General features: G+C 34.9%; 1 protein-coding gene and 1 long non-coding RNA gene across 5 annotated transcripts in view; one reads left to right on the top strand and one right to left on the bottom strand.

Annotated features, from left to right (window-relative positions):
- The window catches only part of ADGRB3 (adhesion G protein-coupled receptor B3), a 728,500-nt gene that overhangs the window by 441,785 nt on the left and 268,447 nt on the right, over positions 1-18,268 (bottom strand). The gene's annotated exons all lie outside the window — the stretch shown is intronic.
- LOC109499725 lies at positions 6,400-12,180 on the top strand. Its single transcript, XR_002157193.3, has 2 exons — positions 6,400-7,921; positions 11,009-12,180. It is a non-coding gene; the product is annotated as an uncharacterized LOC109499725 (long non-coding RNA).

Here is an 18,268-nt window from a genome sequence, read left to right as displayed (position 1 = left end):
ACTGAATACTGGGATCCGGTATTGCCTCTAAGATGTCTTTTGGTAAGAGAATCTGCTTTTCTTTCTGGAAGATGTTCCAGCATTTTTTATTTTTATCCTCAGAGTTCTGAAATTTTACCAGTATATGTCTAGACATTGGTCTTTTCCATTCAGTTTGCTTGGTACTCCATGTTTGCTTTCAATGCAAGGACTGGTACTTTAGCTAAGTGCCCTGAAGGAATGTGTTTTCTCCTGAGCCAACATTCCCTCTTCTTGGTTTTCTTCCATGTTCGTTTTGGATTATGGGAGCTATGCAAGCTACACTATGCTTCCATCTCAATCCCCTACATATTCACTGAGAACTTTCTCTGGGAAAATTGAGCCCATGATTTTATTTTATTTTTTAAATCTTTATTTATTTTTGAGAGAGAGGGAGAGAGAGAGAGAGAGAGAGAGAGAGAGAGAGAGAGAGAGAGAGCGCACAAGCAGGGGAGGAACACACAGAGAGAGGGAGACACAGAATCCAAAGCAGGCTCCAGGCTCTGGAGCTATCAGCATAGAGCCCAATGGGGGGCTCGAACTCATGAACCGTGAGATCAGGACCTGAGTTGAAGTCGGACACTTAACCAACTGAGCCACCCAGGTACCCATGAACCCCTGATTTTAAAGAGGAAGTGCACAACATATTTCATTCTCTGACCACTTCTCTTTCCTACTTATAGAAACCTTTCCAAAGAGTCCCCTCTAATTCCTCACTTCCCACTCACCCAACTATGTCAGGCAATCTGACTTCAACCTCCTTCCTTGAATGAAACTGCTCTCTTGAAAGTCAGCTGCCTCTTAAAAACTGTCACATTCATCTTGATTCCTTCAGCATTTGACACCCTCCCACCCTCCCGTATCCCACAACTTTTCTTAAAATGCTCACCTCCCTTGGCTTTCAAAGCTGACAATTTGAACTTCTTCCTCCTCCTGACTGCTTTTCTGCCTCCTTCGTTACCTTAGTTACGCCTCATTCCCTAATGTAAATTTTCCCACAGCTCCTGCCTCAATATTCTTTCCCTTAGAAGTTCCAACCTTTCCTAGACTAAAGTATCACTTTTAGGCAAACAACTACTCCCATGGGCTGATCTACATCTTCCAGGCCATGTATACTACATCACCTAGATACTTTGCTGGCAAAGTTAGCATTTATGAAAATAAGCTAATCATTTCCCTTATGAGAGCTGCTCCTAGCTATGCATTCCAACTTTATCTTTAATAAACAATACAGTGCTCAAATAAATAGTTCATGAATAAATAAATAGCAAAATAAAACTAAAAGCTGACCAGAAATAATGCAGAAAACTGTCTTCAGCTTATCAAAATATCTTGATAGGCCAGTTTGGTAATGTAAAAATAGGCCCTAGGGCCAGATCTGGAAAGTTGAATAACATAACAAGAAAGTAATAATTTGAAATTTACTGAAGCTGCCAAGTACAAAAGGTGAGGCTTACTGGGGACCAAAGAAAAAGGAGGGGAGTTGAAATTAACAAATCTTGGGAGAGGAATAAAGAGAACTATCCATAGGTGTGGAAGAGACCAGAGGAGAAATCAGAAATTCCTTAAGGAAGGACTATCAGCAGCAGTTTTAATAGCAGTGATATTAAGGTTTAATGTATGTACTAAGCTGGGGTAAAATACACTCCCTCTCCACTCGAGCCAGCTTTTATTAAAAGCTTACTTAACCTGTGTTAGAGATATTTCAAAGAAAATGGTGAAAGAAAAAAGAAGATTAATTTCATGTTGAGATTTGCAAGGGACAGAATAGAAATAATGGCCCCAGAAGCAAACTACAAAGCAATGGTTGATAATACAGCTAAAATAAACATAAGAGTGGATAGGAAAATATATCAGAAATACACATAATCCATCCCTCAAAGAATCTCAAGAATATTAGGGAGATATTAAATTTCTAGTTCTAAATTATGTGGCAGAACAAGCCAAGGGCTTGTTTAAAAGTTATAATAAAGAGAGTTGTTAGAAGGCTGGAGAGTTCGGGAGCATGTTGATGACAACTCCAGGATTATGAGTTGACATTCTTAAACTGGTCTCTGGGAAGCTCATATTGGTAATGTCAATTAAACATAGTCCTTCTGTTGAGTTTGTACTTTTTGCACCATATGTTAATCCTAACATAATTTAGCAAGGGGTCTAAAGTTGTTTACTCATTATCATAGGACTAGGTTTCTATGGGGCTGGTGGCCAAGTGGCCAAGAATAGGCAAACGAGGTTAAGGATGGCATCTCTTACATGCTAAATCCTTCCCTATTTCCACGTGGGGGTTTTCCTCCTCCTTCATCACAATGTTCCCAGGTAACACTAGCTCTGATTACCCAGTTCTACTGAATTTTCCCACCAAGACTTACGTGGGAGAAACAATTAAGATTTTGCTTCTCTGTAGGGAAAATGAGGTCTCTTTTGCATTGCAGTTTTTATTTATTTTTTAATGTTTTAGCTGCTATTTTCCAGTTAATTATAATCTCTCTTTAAATCTATGTATTCCATATATTATTCCTTTGTCAGAAGTTTGTATTAGAGTGTATGTTCCCAGCTGGGATACACCTGACTTAACAATTTATTTTAAATGGATATACGGGTTTTTTGATGACTATGAAGTGTGATGAGTCAACGTGGTAAAACAGTTGTGACAAATCCCAATTTAAGCTTTGATTGCGTTTTTTAAAGCATGGAATTCAGAACTTTTGGACTACTTAGCACTTAGCTGTGGTTGTCATTATTCTAAAAGGAGGAATACTGGGGAGCCTGGGTGGCTCAGTTGGTTAAGCATCCAACTTCAGCTCAGGTTATCATCTCATGGCTGGTGAGTTCGAGCCCCACGTGCGGCTCTGTGTTGAAACCTCAGGGTCTGGAGCCTGCTTTGGATTCTGTCTTCCTCTCTCTTTGCCCTTCCTCCGCCCCTGCTCACATTCTGCCTCTCTCTCTTTCTCTCAAAAATAAATAAACATTAAAAATAATAATAAAAAATAAAAAGAGGAACACTGGTAAAGTAAAATATGTGGAAAGAAGAGTTCTCAGAAGGTGAATGATCTCAAAAATTATAGTTTAGTGTCAGGCTTATTTCGGAAATAAAATTTTGAGGGCCCAATGATAAGGCACTTCAGAGAATCAGATCTAGTAGGAACGCTATGGAAAACTTAAAACAATCAAACTTCAGTATAGACTTATAAGTGTTATAAGTGCCATACAAATAGATTATTATTAAATTAAAAAAAGCCTGAGAATATTTAGCTTGGATAAAAGAAGAAATGGTACTTTTCTTTGATTATTTGGAAATTTGTCATGTGGCAAAAGAATTATAAATAAATTACTATGTTGCTTATTAAGAACTCAAATCCATAGGAAGGACCTTCTAGCAAGTTGGGATGCATAAAAAGAATGAGTAGCCATACAAAATACCAGACTTTGGATCGCAGGAAATGCTTAAGCAGTGGCTGTGTGACTAATGAATATTGTAGAGATAACTCGTACATGGATCTATCCCTGAATCCTAGAGTCTATGATACTTCTCTTTCCCTGAATCCCATATTCTCTCAATTTTCAACTCCTGTCATATCTCCATCCACAGCATGTTCCAAATTTGTCAATGTCTTTCTCTCTCTATCCCACCACTCTCCTCCAAACCCCACTACCTCTGGCACTTGGATCATTGCAGTCTCCTACGTGTCTACCCCTCCACCCCTCCCATCATTTCCCCTGCTTACAATCCATTCTCCACATAGCAGATAGATCCTTTAAAAGGTAAAACACATCACGTAAATCCTCTTCTTAAAGTCCTTTTAAGTTTCCCCAATTCTTAGAATGAAATTCATATTCTTTATCCTTGCTCTTGAAAAGCCCTGTACAATTGGTCACAGCCTACATCTCCAGCATCATCTCATATCCTTCTCCCCATTACTCACTATATGCTAGCCAAACTGGCCTTCTTTTAGTTTCTTAAAAACACATGGCTCATTTCTTCTTTGCGTTAATTGATTTCTTTACCTGGGAAACGCTTCTGATATTTGCATGGCTGACTTATTCTTGTCATCTTTATCTAAGCTAAACTTTTACTTTCTTCAAGAGGCACCACATACGAAGTATGTATATAGTTATTGTCTAAGGCCTGATTTTAATTCTCTGCACAGGATATATCGATATCAGTTTTATTTTTGTTGTTGTTATTTGTTTAATAACAGTATCCATAAACCCACTAAAATGTGACCTTCATAAGAACAGCAGTCCTGGGGAGCCTGGGTGGCTCAGTCGGTTAAGCGTCCGACTTGGCTCAGGTCATGATCTCGCGGTCCGTGGGTTGGAGCCCCACGTCAGGCTGTGTGCTGACAGCTCAGAGCTTGGAGCCTGTTTCAGATTCTGTGTCTCCCTCTTTCTCTGACCCTTCCCTGTTCATGCTCTCTCTCTGTCTCAAAAATAAATAAATGTTAAAAAAAATTAAAAAAAAAAAGAACAGCAGTCTTGTCTGTCTTGCCCATCACTGTATATTGTACCTCGTTAAGTGACTGAAAAATGTTTTGGAAGGGAGAAAGAGGAAAAAGAGAAAGAGAGAAAGGGGAGACATTATTTTTATTTAATGACATCGTGTTCTTAATCTTATTCACTGCATTCCTCAGATTTATCTTTCAATTCACAAGCATTTTCCTCGATCATGCCCAAGTTAGTCTCTAAACAATCTAATGAATTTTTAATTTTAGTGACTGCGTTTTATTTTTGATAATTCTAGTTTTTCCAAATTTATTTTCTTCCATGCTGTTCTATATTCATTTTCTTTATTTTTCTTTACTCTTTATTATTTATTATTTCTATTCTTTTTAAAAATCACTTTAAACATATCTTTTACGATTCACTTAAAGATTATTTTTTTCCCTAGCTCTTAGTGTGCTCCTTGTGTCGTGTACACAGATTCTCTTCCATAGTCTTTGTTTTCTCCGATAGTTCATTTTGTTTTATTTTATTTCATCTTATTTCTATGGAGGGTTCATCTTGCATAGTACTTTCCCCGCTGTGAAACTGCTATCAGGCCTCAGTGTAAAAATGCCCTTCCATAGCAGTAACTTTCTGGATTTTCGGTTGCTACATCAAAAATATATAAATGTATAAATTCATACCTTACCCTCACGTGGTATATGCTAGTATTTGTTTCTTTTTTTGGGGGGGCGGGGAGGATTCATTTTTACCTTCTGAATGAAGGCAAGCTTCCTTTCCACTGCTTCCCAGAGCCATTGAAAGAAATTTCCCTACAACTCCTTTTAAACAAAGGGTAGTCTTTGAGGCTCCAGGCTTTGTGTAGTTGGATTGATTTAGTTCCCCAAACCTACACAGGCCAAGGACACTCTCCTCTCTATGCAGTAGCACTGAAACCCTAATTCTTAGCCATTTAGAACTCATAACTGTGCAAAATAGTTAACATCCCACAGCTCACCCTTAATATTTTGTCTTTTATCTTTTATCATTGCAGGTGTCTTTTATGGACACCTATACATTTCTCTTTCTTTTAGTTTTGTTTATTTTTCTGTCTTGACATTTTATCCAGACTTTTCATGAGTTTTTAGCAGATCTGAGATCCATTCACATCAGCTCATTCTGTCATGTTGCTAAAATTCTTTCCGATGAGTTAGACACTATAATTAGGTGCTATCTTTCTTATGAGTTAGGTTCTATTATTAGACCCATTTTGGATACACAAAGTATGAGGTTTTAAGAGGTTGTGACATTTGCCCAACATTTTACAGCTAAGATGTGTTGGGTCTGGGACTCAAAAAAAAATCACATCTAATTGTTGCTTAAACCATTTTCTCACATGTAAGGCCATATAGTTAATAGGACCACGAGAATCTTTTTCAACTTTAAAATTAATTTTATCTCCTTGCACTTTGCATGGTTTACTTCCCTAAATTGGAATATGTGGTTTTATGGTGTTAACCATGGTAGAATATAGAATCAGACTAACACATGCTCACAGTTTTTATAATCTCAGCTGTGAGTCCCTTCCAACTGCTTTGTAGGTTTTCCTTGATACTCCATGGGAAGAAAAATATCCTAAATTAAGAGCCTCACAATGCAAATTGATATTAAGATGCTCTAAAAAAGAGCAAAATCTTACAGGGTCATTAAATGAGGTTGGATATAATGGAAATACATTAATGGTGAGTAATGTATCACACTGCTTCTTCCCTGATGTTTTCACCCTCGGCAACAGATGTCTTTTTAATTTTGCTTCTACTAAAATTTCCTTTATTGAGCATAAATAAGAAGATGCATTTATATTTTGAATGAAGGATTTAAAAGTGTGAGTACCAGGCCACATTAGATTCACTCTGGAGGACATTTATATATTCAATCCTTAAGAGAAATTTATATATTCAATCCTTAAGTTACTGAAACTGAAAAGGCATGAATTTTCATGTCCTCTATAGACTGGAAAGGTTTTCTGAGTCTAATTCTAATAAAAGGATAAAATTCTCACAACAGTACTCAATTCTTCTCAGTAAATGGCTGAGAAAGAACTGAACTCCTTTACCAGACAAGCAATCTGTTAATTACTCATAAAGGTCACAACTGAATCACACAAGAATTTAATTTGTCTGTGTAACAGTGCTCTATGTTTTCCTCAAACCCTATGATTTCAGAGAACCAGAATTTCCCACTACCTCAAAACACTAGGTTGACCTCAAAAACAAGCCTGGAAAAAATATCCTTGCAAACATTAAAAAATGAAACACGAACAACTACCAAATGATGTTTGACATTTAAGAATGACCTTTGTGTAGCAAATAAAGTCATCTTCCAAAAAGCCAATGTTCAAACTTTCCCAGAAATAATTTGCAAATGAAAAGAGATCACCAGCTAAAAAAGCAATTACTAGCCATAAACCTTTCCTTTTTTGCAAACACCATTGAAATTAGTGAAGTTAAATGTCCAGATTAAGTAGAAATGCTCCATCAGTTCTCTCATAACTTTTTGGACATTGCTGAATCAGTTTTGATAACTCTACTGAATGAACATTTTAAGTTTTAAATCTCCTTCTTTTGCAGCCTCCCTTATGGATGGAGAGATCCTATGTTAGCATCCACAGTGTCTCACTATATTTAGTGACTTAGACATCTAAACAAAGACAGGTTTGCTGTCTCTTGACTCCAGGTTTTGCCTTCCAAATCTCACACTGATTCTATAAAAAACAATCTCCAGGCTTTAAGCAGAAGATTACGTGGAAAAGCATTTAAATCCCACCCTGAGACCAGCCAGTAAGTGATATGAACAAATACATTAACAGAATTAACATAAAGTGATCTTATGAACTTCAACTCAGAATCTCATGTATGTCAATAAATCCTTTCTTTTGTGCTTAAGTGAGGATACCAACATTTCTTCAGCACCTACTGTGTCACTACCCTTTGGTAGAAGAAATTCGCTACCTCATTTATTTATGTGTGAAATAAAAATTCTTACTTCATCATCCTATGGAGAGGTGAGGAAATGAAGGATAATGTAAAAATATCCAGTTACACTAGAAATAAAAAAGCTGAAATTGAAAATTAGGTATGTCTGTGTTCAAAGCCAATGTTCTCTCTTTTACAATACTAAAAGTAAATGCACAAAGGTAGGGTATCCTTCACCCATATAAAAGTAATTCAAACTCATTACAGAAAAAATATGTGTATCCTTACTCCACTACCAAAAAATTCTTACTACCAGTGTTTTCTGTTTTAGACTCATTTGGGGGGAGTGGCATATGTCATAATATGTTATGATGCCCCCTTGAGAACTTGTGCCACGAGTTAACTAGTGCAAAGATTTCACTGTTGAGGACAAATTTACTGAATTAAAATCTCCAATGTCTCCTAGCGACAGAAAGGCAACTTTGACCATTGAGAGTCATCCCAAGGTAAGAATATTGACAATTTTTTTTCCAAAAGAAGAAAAAGAGGAGGTTCTTAGGGAATCACTGGTAAATTTAGGGGAAAATAAAACATTTCCTGATCGGACATTCATTTAAATCACCAGGCTTGCTTGCTAGTTCAGGTGCTGTCAGATAAAGAGGAGAGAGCAGCAGTGGGAAATGCTTTTATGAGCCCATGTCAACTGCAAATACAGGAGTGGATTAGTATCTGCAGCTAAGGAAAGGGGATAAGGATTTGGAAACATTCAGGATTTAAAGATAAAGAGATTTAGAAGCAACAGAAATGTTACACTCTGTCATCAATCAACAAGTCACAAATGGAATTACTTATGAAAAGTTTATGGCTCTGCTTTGAGTTGAAGGTGAGAGTGAAACTTCTTAATGGAAATGTTAGCAGACAGGCTGAGAAAGTGGATATGAGGACACAGTTTTACCGACTTTTTACTGGGATAGGAATTTAGGTGAGGTTTACAAGGTAAATGAGGACCATGAGCTGCTTTTGGAGAAAGCCCACAAATTGGGGTGGGAAGAGGAAAGCAGAACTTTGAAGTAAGATGAAGAGAAACAAAGTAGCCAGAAAAACTAGGAGTATTTCGGGAGAGTGTTTCATCAGAGAAATCCAGCTGAAAACATTCAATGAATAGAGGGAATGCTTTTGGGGATTCAGGTCAGGAGATTTGGAGATTAGGTAGTCATTGCTGACCCACAAGAAACAAATAATTTCCAAAAAGATAAAAATAAAGTAAATTGATTAGAAACAGAAAAGCCTTAGAATTGATCATTGATTGGTAAATCCAATACATGTGTCTGTTTGAGACTCTACCAAACCCAATGAGGAAATAAAAATATATGTAAAATTCAAAGGACAATAAATAACTACATAATTCATTGATTTAATATTAAAGAGAATAGTATTTTATTTACAAATACTATTAGGATTTATTTGAAATTAATAATTTTCAGAAAAAAATAATAATTTAAGAAGCAGGAGAAATTTGGTTGTCCAATAAACCAAGAACACAAAAAAGTTGTTTCAGAATAATATGCAAATAAGGACCATATTCGTATACATTGGGGTGAGGTTTACTCTTAAACTTTTATAACTAACTTATTTTCTGATACATACAAAATGTTCTAGGACTTGAAAATGATGAAAATCTATCTAATTTGTTTTATAAAATTGGGAAAACCCAGGGATAGCAAAATAATGACAAAAATGGTTAAAATTAAAGACCATGAAGCAAAACAATTTATATGATAATCCTAAATAAAATACTAACAATATGACAATCCTAAATAAAAATTAATAGTGCATGAAAGGAAAAAAATATCTCTCACAACTAAGTAGGGTATTTGAGGAGTTAAATATGTATTAATATCAGGAAGTTTTTGAGAAAAATACATTTTAATAGAACAGGAGAAGCATTAAATTTGCCAACTTTTCCTAATTAAAATTATTTTAAAACTAGTAATCCTTAATATAATTAGGAAAAACAAGTCTCAATCAATAGTCTTATCATACTTGGTAATGAAACTCTACAGACATCCTCATAAGTAAAAGTACAAAACAAGGATGCTCATAAAAACAATAATTATTTCATACTGGTTTGGAAGTAGATTCAATACAGTTAGACCCAAAGCATTTATACAACAGATGATAATGGGAGAAGAAACAAATTGTCCGTATTTGTAGACAACAGAATTATTTAGCTAGAAAGACCAATTTTATAACTGGTGGAATTAATAAGAGTTCATTATGCCTGAATATGTGATAAAAAGTACTTACATTAATGGTTTGTGACATCAACAGTAAATTATAATTTTTAAAAGCATACTAAAAACAAAGTGTGAAACAAACAATTAATTTAACACTAAATATTCAAAAGCCATTTGAAGCAAAACTACAAATCTTAATCAGAATTATTGAATATGTCAGACACTGTGCCTAGTGCTTCTAATTATTATCTTATTTACTCCTTACAATTATCCTTTGTTTACTTTTTATGTTCCTTTGAAGTTTAGAAAGATGAAAAACTTCCCTAATGTCTCACAGTGAAGTGGCAGGAAGAGGACGAATGGAGTGAAGGAAAGAGGAAGGAAAAAGAGATGGGAGAGAAAGAGATGGTGATAACACAGGCAAATATTCACAGATGTGATAGGCTTTACTGTGAGAGATGTACTGTATGTAGTACAAGATTTCACGTATCACAAACATCACAAATATAATCTAAGATTGAAAAAGAACAGAAGATATTTATGGCAATGTTACCTGTGCACACAATTAACAGACCAAAAAAATGATAATAACTAGTAAGCAGACTCACTCCACTAGCAACCCAAATAAGATGAACTACAATGAGAATAATTATTTTAATCTACTAGATTAGCAAAAGTTAAAAGTTAGACAATACTTTTGAGAGCATAATGAAATGAGTACTCAAAGAATGCTTTGCTTTTAGCATTTTGGCAACTTTTACTAGGAACTTTACAATTGTCAATATCCTTTGACTTGGCAATTCTTTCCTGAATATATCTGATTAAAAATAGTAGAGACGTGATCAAACATGTATGACCAAATGTTTATTATAGAGTCACCTGTAATAACAAACAATTAAAAATTAAAGAACTAGTAACTAATGAAATTAATGCAACACTTGAAAACTATTTTCAAAGAAATCTTAATGGCAAAGGCAAATATTCTTGCTACATTTAGAAGCACAATAAAAGAAGAAAAAACTAAAAAGAAAAAAACACAGGCCCACAGTTTATTTTTGTGAGATTATAAATAATTTTTGTGTGTCTTTATAATTCATTGTCTTTTGTAGGTTACCCACAATGGTTATGTAATATTTCTAAAAATCAGGAAGGGAGCATTTTTTAAAAAATGGTGTTTAGCAGTTTCTCTAAAATATAGGGAGGGAAACTAAATTCATGTATTTAAGGAGGCTGTGGTCAAGTTCATTCATTCTGTAGCTGAAAAGAAAGGAGTAAATTGGGACAATAGCCAGAGGGGAGACTAGAGTTTGAATATTTGGGAAACTTTTTAACCTAATTTGCAAAACTCATTTACAGTTTGAAGACAATCAAAGAACTGCTGTGAAGCAAGGAGACATGGGGGTGATCACGATTTCTGCTCAGTGCTGTGGAATGATGAGGTTGAAGATGGAGGTCATGGACCAGCCTGCAGCAGGTAGTCTCTGAAGTGGGACACCTGTAATTGTCTGCTTGGCCAACCAAGCAGAAAGGGAAGCCTGCTAGAGTTCTCAATGCCATTGTGATTAAAAGAGATCACAGCCTATTTTGCTGCAAAATACATCTATTCACAAGTAGCCTTATAGTTTTAGTCTACAATACAGAGTGTTTTTGCTCAATTCTTATGGACAGGAAATGGAGAGATGCCATATAGTGAGGAACAGGGTTAACTTATTAATTACTCTTAAAGTAATTCTGAGATTACTTTAATTCTGAGATCACATGAGCTGGAGAAAGGATAAGAGTAGCATTAACAAAGTAAATCCAGAGACTAACTACAAAACCTTTATATATGTATCCTAAATGTTTGGGTTTTTTTTGTCTTTAGGAATAGAGTTCTAATAAACACAACAATATTTTGGACCTATTTGGGACTATTAATAAAGATATAATTCTTGCATAATGACACTACACATTGGCCAGATAATATAAAATATGAGAGACAGTCTCAATGACCTAAACATTCATTTTCTTCATTATGATGGCATTAATATGAGGTGTCTCATATTGGTGGTCTAAAAACAGTGGTCATATCCATCTTTATAAATGGAGTAAAATTCAGTTCCCACGTAACATCATCAGTTTTATAAACATGCCTCACTTTAAATTGAGAGGGAAGAAAGACTGACATTCATAATAGTCCTAACACTGCTGAAGTGATAGAAATCACAATAGAACTTCATTAGGTTAGGTGTTTAGAGAAGGAATGACATTGGGGATTAGTTTCAGTATTTTAAACAGGGAGAGATGTGAAAAACAGGATGTCAAAACAGAGGGTCTCTGGATGTCCATGGTTGAAAGTATTTCCAAGGAAACACCTTAAATGTTTATCAATAAGCAATAACTAAATAAACTAGGATACAGACAAAATACACAATATTTTGCAAGATATAAAGTAAGAAGCAGATTTATGTTCAGCAGTATTTATTGGCTTGGAAGGAACTCGAAGGCACACTGTCACGTGAATAAAGTCTCAGATAACTTACAGCGGATTCCAGTTATTCAGATCTTCATTTAAAAGTGTGTGTGTGTGGGGGGGTGTGTGTGTGTGTGGGTGGGTGTGTTTGTGTCTGTAGGTCTGTGTGGATGCACACACAGAGAAATGTCTCAGAAGAATCACATTAACCAACTGTTAATATCAGCTATCTCTTTGTAGGAAAGCGTGATGGGGGAAGTAGAAAAGTATGTACTCTTGTACTCTTTTGGGGTTTTTACAGTGAACGTGGGTGTATTCATGTATCATCTAGGTTAATAAAAATTTAAAATTTGGCACTGAACAGTTTTTGTAAAAGTCAATGGATTACAAAAAAATATCAGTCAAGTACAGGAAAATTCAGAAAGGTCCTAATCCTTATAAGTCTAAGTAAATATCATAGAAGACTCCGTCTCTTACAGGCAGTTGTAAACGAGGTGGCTGTGGTTTTGCTAGCACCTACAGTAAGCTGATTATTTAAAAGATGAATATTAGGGAACTGTGACCAACAGAGGGATTCTCATAGTAAGAGACCACTGTGAAAATTCACTCTTCACCTGCACAACACTCCCCTGGCTTTGGGAATGATGTGGCTATTTCTTTCGAGTCTGAATTTCTGAAAATTTCTGGTATCATATGGGGAAAAGTAGTGGGCAATACTTTTGATTAGTGATTCATAATGAAAAAGGCAAACAATCTCCAGGCTACTGAAGAGATGACATGCTGTTTCTTGCTTAATGAAAGATAAATTAAAGTCATTTGACACTGCCATATGTTAACAATCATTTCCCAAGCAGAAAAAAACATTACTACAGATGGTTTGGTTTAGTGTCCTCGAAAGGTTGCAAGGAACAAACCCACTTTCTGTTAGCACATTTTTTGGTGGGATAATAGACATAGTCTTCAGTGGATAAAATAATAAAATAGGTATGGCTGTACCTGCCATTTTGAATAAGAGCTGGCAGTATGAATAATGCCTAATTATGTGTAGGCTGGTTTCAGAATATAGATAAGAAAACACATGGTACAAAACTGTGAATTCTATACACACCAGAATGATGTTACTAGAAACCTAATGCCATGAATGATAAAAGATGTGCAGTGAGTCATCCATACTCTGAGTCATGCATATTTTAAAACACTTCCTAACATGAATTTATATATTATAAATAATGTTTCTTACAGATAAAAAGTAAAAAAATTAACACAAACATTACCAATATAGTACAATTTCTCTCATTTAAAATATGTAAAATATCTTTAACAATATTAACCATTTTTTGAAAAACAAAACCCTTAACCATAATATTACTAATCTAACTTGACATATTGTTTTGACTTTTTTTTTTTTTATGTAGGCTCTATGCCCAATGTGGGGCTTGAACTCATGACAGTGAGATTAAGAATATCTTGCTCTACCTACTGAGCCAGTCAAGTGTCCCTTGTTTTGCTTTTGTGACTTCCTTTCCAAGCTTTGTCCTTACATATATTTGGATAATTTTGTTTTCTGCTTTTCTGTTTAAGATCATTTTATAAGTCTTCCATTATACTATGCAGTGTACATGATTATTTAAGTATGTTTTTTTTTTAACTTGTACTTTAATGTATTAATTTGTTGCTCAATTGCTTGGCATTTAAGTTGTTAAAATTTCACAGCAGTATTATAAGTCATGATAAAAAGAATATTTTTAAAATATATTTCTCTCTTTTCAAAATCTTTATTGTAACATGAACGTTTAACATGGGATCTAAACATGAGATCTACAGTTTTAACAAATTTTTATTTACTTGGAGTGTCAAACAGCACCTAAAATGACTCTCAATAACCTCCACCTCATGGCATTCACACCCCTGTGTAGTCCCTTGGATTTATGCCTCCAAATAGACTATGGCAGATGTAGAGGGATGTCACTTCCAAGACTGGGATAGAAAAAGGCTATGGATTCTTCTACTGAGTGTGCACTCACATTCTCATGGATCACTTGCTCTGGAGGAAGCCAGCCACCATTTCCTGAGGGTCTATGGAGAGGCCCATGTGGTAATAAGCCAAGTCTTCAAATAGCCACATGAGTAAGCCTGGAAGCAGAAACACCCTCCCCACTACCATCACCAGATGAGTCTTCAGATGAGACTATGTTCTAGCCAAATGCAACCTCATGAGAGACTTTGAACCACAGGCATCCAGCTAAGATGGGAGCCACGTTCTGACCACCAGAAACAGTGACATAATAAATGTTTGTTATTTGAGCCTGGGTGGCTCAGTCAGGTAAGTATCTCACTTCAACCCATGTCATGATCTCATGATTCTTAAGTTTGAGCCCCACATCAGGCTCTATGCTGACAGCTCAGAGCCTGGAGCTTGCTTTGTATTCTGTATCTCCCTCTCTCACTCTTCCTCCCTGGCTTGCACTCTGTCTCTATCTCTCTCAAAAATAAAGATTAAAAAAATTAAAAAAAAATGTTTGTTATTTTAAGCTGCTAAGTTTTAGGGTAATTTGTTATCCAGAAATAGATAACTAATACAGACTTGGGGCATGTAGGATGCATAGACTAATAATTCCATGAGCATGATAAAAACAACATACTCTATTTACTGGGGAATAAATTCCTATGTTAGAAGTGATGTTCTTTATAGTGGATTAGACATTGTATAAATCCACAAATGATAGTTTTGGCAGAAGCATTGTAGGGAAGGAAGGGAAATTCATATCCAGAATAAGTATCTATTTTAGTTAGAATAAGTACTGTCCTTTCCATAATGGAAGTAGTCCAATTGGTTCAATCTCTTAGAGAATAATGGCACATCATAGACACAGTGTTAGGCTCTATTGCTAGTCGACTGGACATTCAGCATTGGAAGTAGCCAGATTGTTGTCTATGAGTTAGAAGTCCATTTTCTGAGCCTATGCATAACCTCTATCCTTGTCACCATGGTCACTTTGTTCATGAGCCCATTAGGCAATGATAGGAGTGGCTGGTGGGGGAAAGAAACTGACTGAATCCCATAGAATGAGTCATCCTATCTTCTTGTTTATTAAAATCCTTCTCTGTTGAAGTCACCCTTTAGTGAGTATTCAAATGAGATACAAATACAGTAAAACCTTGGTTTGCAAGCATAATTCATTCCAGAAACATGCTTGTAATCCAAAGCACTTGTATATCAAAGTGAATTTCAAGAACACTGACTCATTTGTGATCATGTGACACAAGTCCGGCATCAGGTACTATTCGTACTGCAAGACATCACTCTCTTATCAACTTAAAATTTATTAGGAATGTTTGCTCATCTTGCAGAACACTCTCAGAACAAGTTACTCATGATCCAAGGTTTTACTGTATCTTCAAACTAGTTGCCTATCTGGAGAAGTCTATCCAAATATGTTTTATGCAGACCTTCTTTTGACCAATTTTCCCATCATGTCTTTCCCAAGTCCCTGACAATCTAGCCAAACATTTAGACACAAGTAATGAAACTCTGTAAACCTGCACTTCTGGTTATGCAGGGATAAGAAATACACTTAAGACAATTCTCAAAAACTGGATAATAAGATAAAAATTATTATTATTATTATTATTATTATTATTATGACTTTTAGTTATTATTTTCACACTGCTATTTAATTTTTTCACTGGTACCAATAATATGTGAGTACATTCACTTCACTGCCATCTTATTAATTACATACATTTTTAAATTTATATATATATACATAAAACACATGATATATATATCATATATATATAACATGAAATATATATATATTTCATACATATTTCATATAACACACACACACACACACACACACATATATATATATATATATATATATATATATATATATATGTTATTCTTAGTTATCTGTTGAACTCTTGATTTTAAAATATTAATTCAGGGCTCCTGGGTGGCTCAGTCAGTTAAGCATCTGACATCAGCTCAGATCATGATCTCATGGCTGGAGGTTCAAGCCCCATTACGGGCTCTGTGCTGACAGCTCAGAGCCAGGAGCCTGCTTCAGATTCTGTCTCAGTCTCTCTCTGCCCCTCCCTATCTTTCTCAAATATAAATAAACATTTAAAAACATTTAAAAATATTATTTCATTTGACTTCTTTATATATATATATATATATATATATATATATATATATATATATATCTTAAGCTTTAATTGTGTTATATAATGTTTCCCATTGTTTAGGCAAAGGTTTAAAAGACATTTATATACTAAAATTTATAAATATTTTTTTTTTCTTTCTGACACATTAAACTTTAGAAAAATACTTAGCTGAGTCATATTTAGTCTTATTATTGTTATATTTATTTTTTTATATTTAAACTTGTATTCAATTTAGCCTACAGTTTGGTATATAAATATCATCATAATTATATAAGAATGGCAGAAGCTTTAACTACGGAATAGTTTCATCTGTCACAATTTTTTTTCAAAAAGTTTTTAATATCAAGTTGTAGGTAGGTGTGCACTAGTTTTTTAAAAATCAACTTTTTATTTTAGTCTTGGATTTACAGAAAAGTTGGACAATTAGCACTTAGAGTTTCCACACACCCCACACTCAGTTTCCTAAGCTGGGCAATTTCATACACCATACACAAAAATAATCTCAAAATGTATTAAAGACCTAAATGTGAGACCTGAAAGCATAAAAATCCTGGAAGAGAACACAGTCAGTAATTTTTCGAAATTGGCTGTAGCAACATCTGTCTAGATACATCTCTTGAGGCAAGAGAAACAAAAGCAAAAATAAACTATACGGACTACATCAAGATAAACAGCTTCTGCACAGCAAAGGAAACAACAACAAAACTGAAAGACAACTTACTGAATAGGAGAAGATATTTGCAAATGACATAGCTGATAAAGGGTCAGTATCCAAAATATATAAAGAACGTATACAACTCAACACCTAAAAAACAAATAATCCAATTAAAAATGGGCAGAAGACATGAACAGACATTTCTCCAAAGAAGACATATAGGTGGCCAACAGACACATGAAAAGATGTTTAACAACACTTATCATCAGGGAAATACAAATCAAAGCTACAATGAGATATCACCTCACAACTGTCAAAATGGCTAAAATCAAAAACACAAGAAACAACAAGTGTTGGCAAAGATGTAGAGAAGAAGGAACCCTCGTATACTACTGACAGGAATGCAAACTGGTGCAGTCACTTTGCAAAACGGTATGGGGGTTCCTCAAAATACTAAAAATAGAACTATCCTATTATCCAGTATTCACACTACTGGGTATTTACCCAAAGAATATAAAAAACACTGATTTGAAAGTACATATGTGTCCCTGTTGTCTATTGCAGCATTATTTACAATAGCCAAATTATGGAAGCAGCCCAAGGGTCCATCAATAGATGAATGGATAAAGGAGTGATGGATATATGGAATATTATTCAGCCATAAAAAAGAATGAAATCCTTCATTTGCAACAACATAGATGGAGCTTGAGAGTATGATGCTAAGAGAAAAAAGTCTGTCAAAGAAAGACAAATACCATATGATTTCACTCATGTGGAATTTAAGTAACAAAACAAAGGCGAGAGAGAGAGAGAGAGAGAGAGAGAGAGAGAGAGAGAGAGAGAGAGAGACAAACCAGAAACAGAATCTGAGAACAAACTGATGGTTACCAGAGGAGAGGTGGTTAAAGGGATAGGTGAAATAGGTGACGGGGATTAAAGAATACACTTACTATGATAAGCACTGAGTAATTATAGAATTGTTGTATCATTATATTGTACAAATATAACATTGTATATAACAATGTATATACCACTGAATGCTAACTATACTGGAATTAATATGAAAAACCTAATTTTTTTTTTCAATTTACTATGCTACATTTGTCACCACTAATGAACCAATGCTGTTACATTATTAGTAGCCAAAGTCCATATCTTTCAGATTTCCTTAGATTTTAATGTCTTTTTCTGTTCTAGAATCCCAGCCAGGATACCACCTTAGATTTAGTCACCACACGTCTCCTAAGGCTCCTCTTGGCTGTAATAGTTTGTAAGAATTTCCTTTTTTGATGAGATTAACAGTTGTGAAGAGTAGTGGTTAGGTCTTTTGTAGAAT

Source organism: Felis catus, chromosome B2 (assembly GCF_018350175.1).
Source record: "Felis catus isolate Fca126 chromosome B2, F.catus_Fca126_mat1.0, whole genome shotgun sequence".
In the NCBI taxonomy this organism is placed as follows: domain Eukaryota; kingdom Metazoa; phylum Chordata; class Mammalia; order Carnivora; family Felidae; genus Felis; species Felis catus.
Note: the sequence above shows the minus strand (reverse complement) of the source record. Positions and strands in the feature narration are given on the sequence as shown.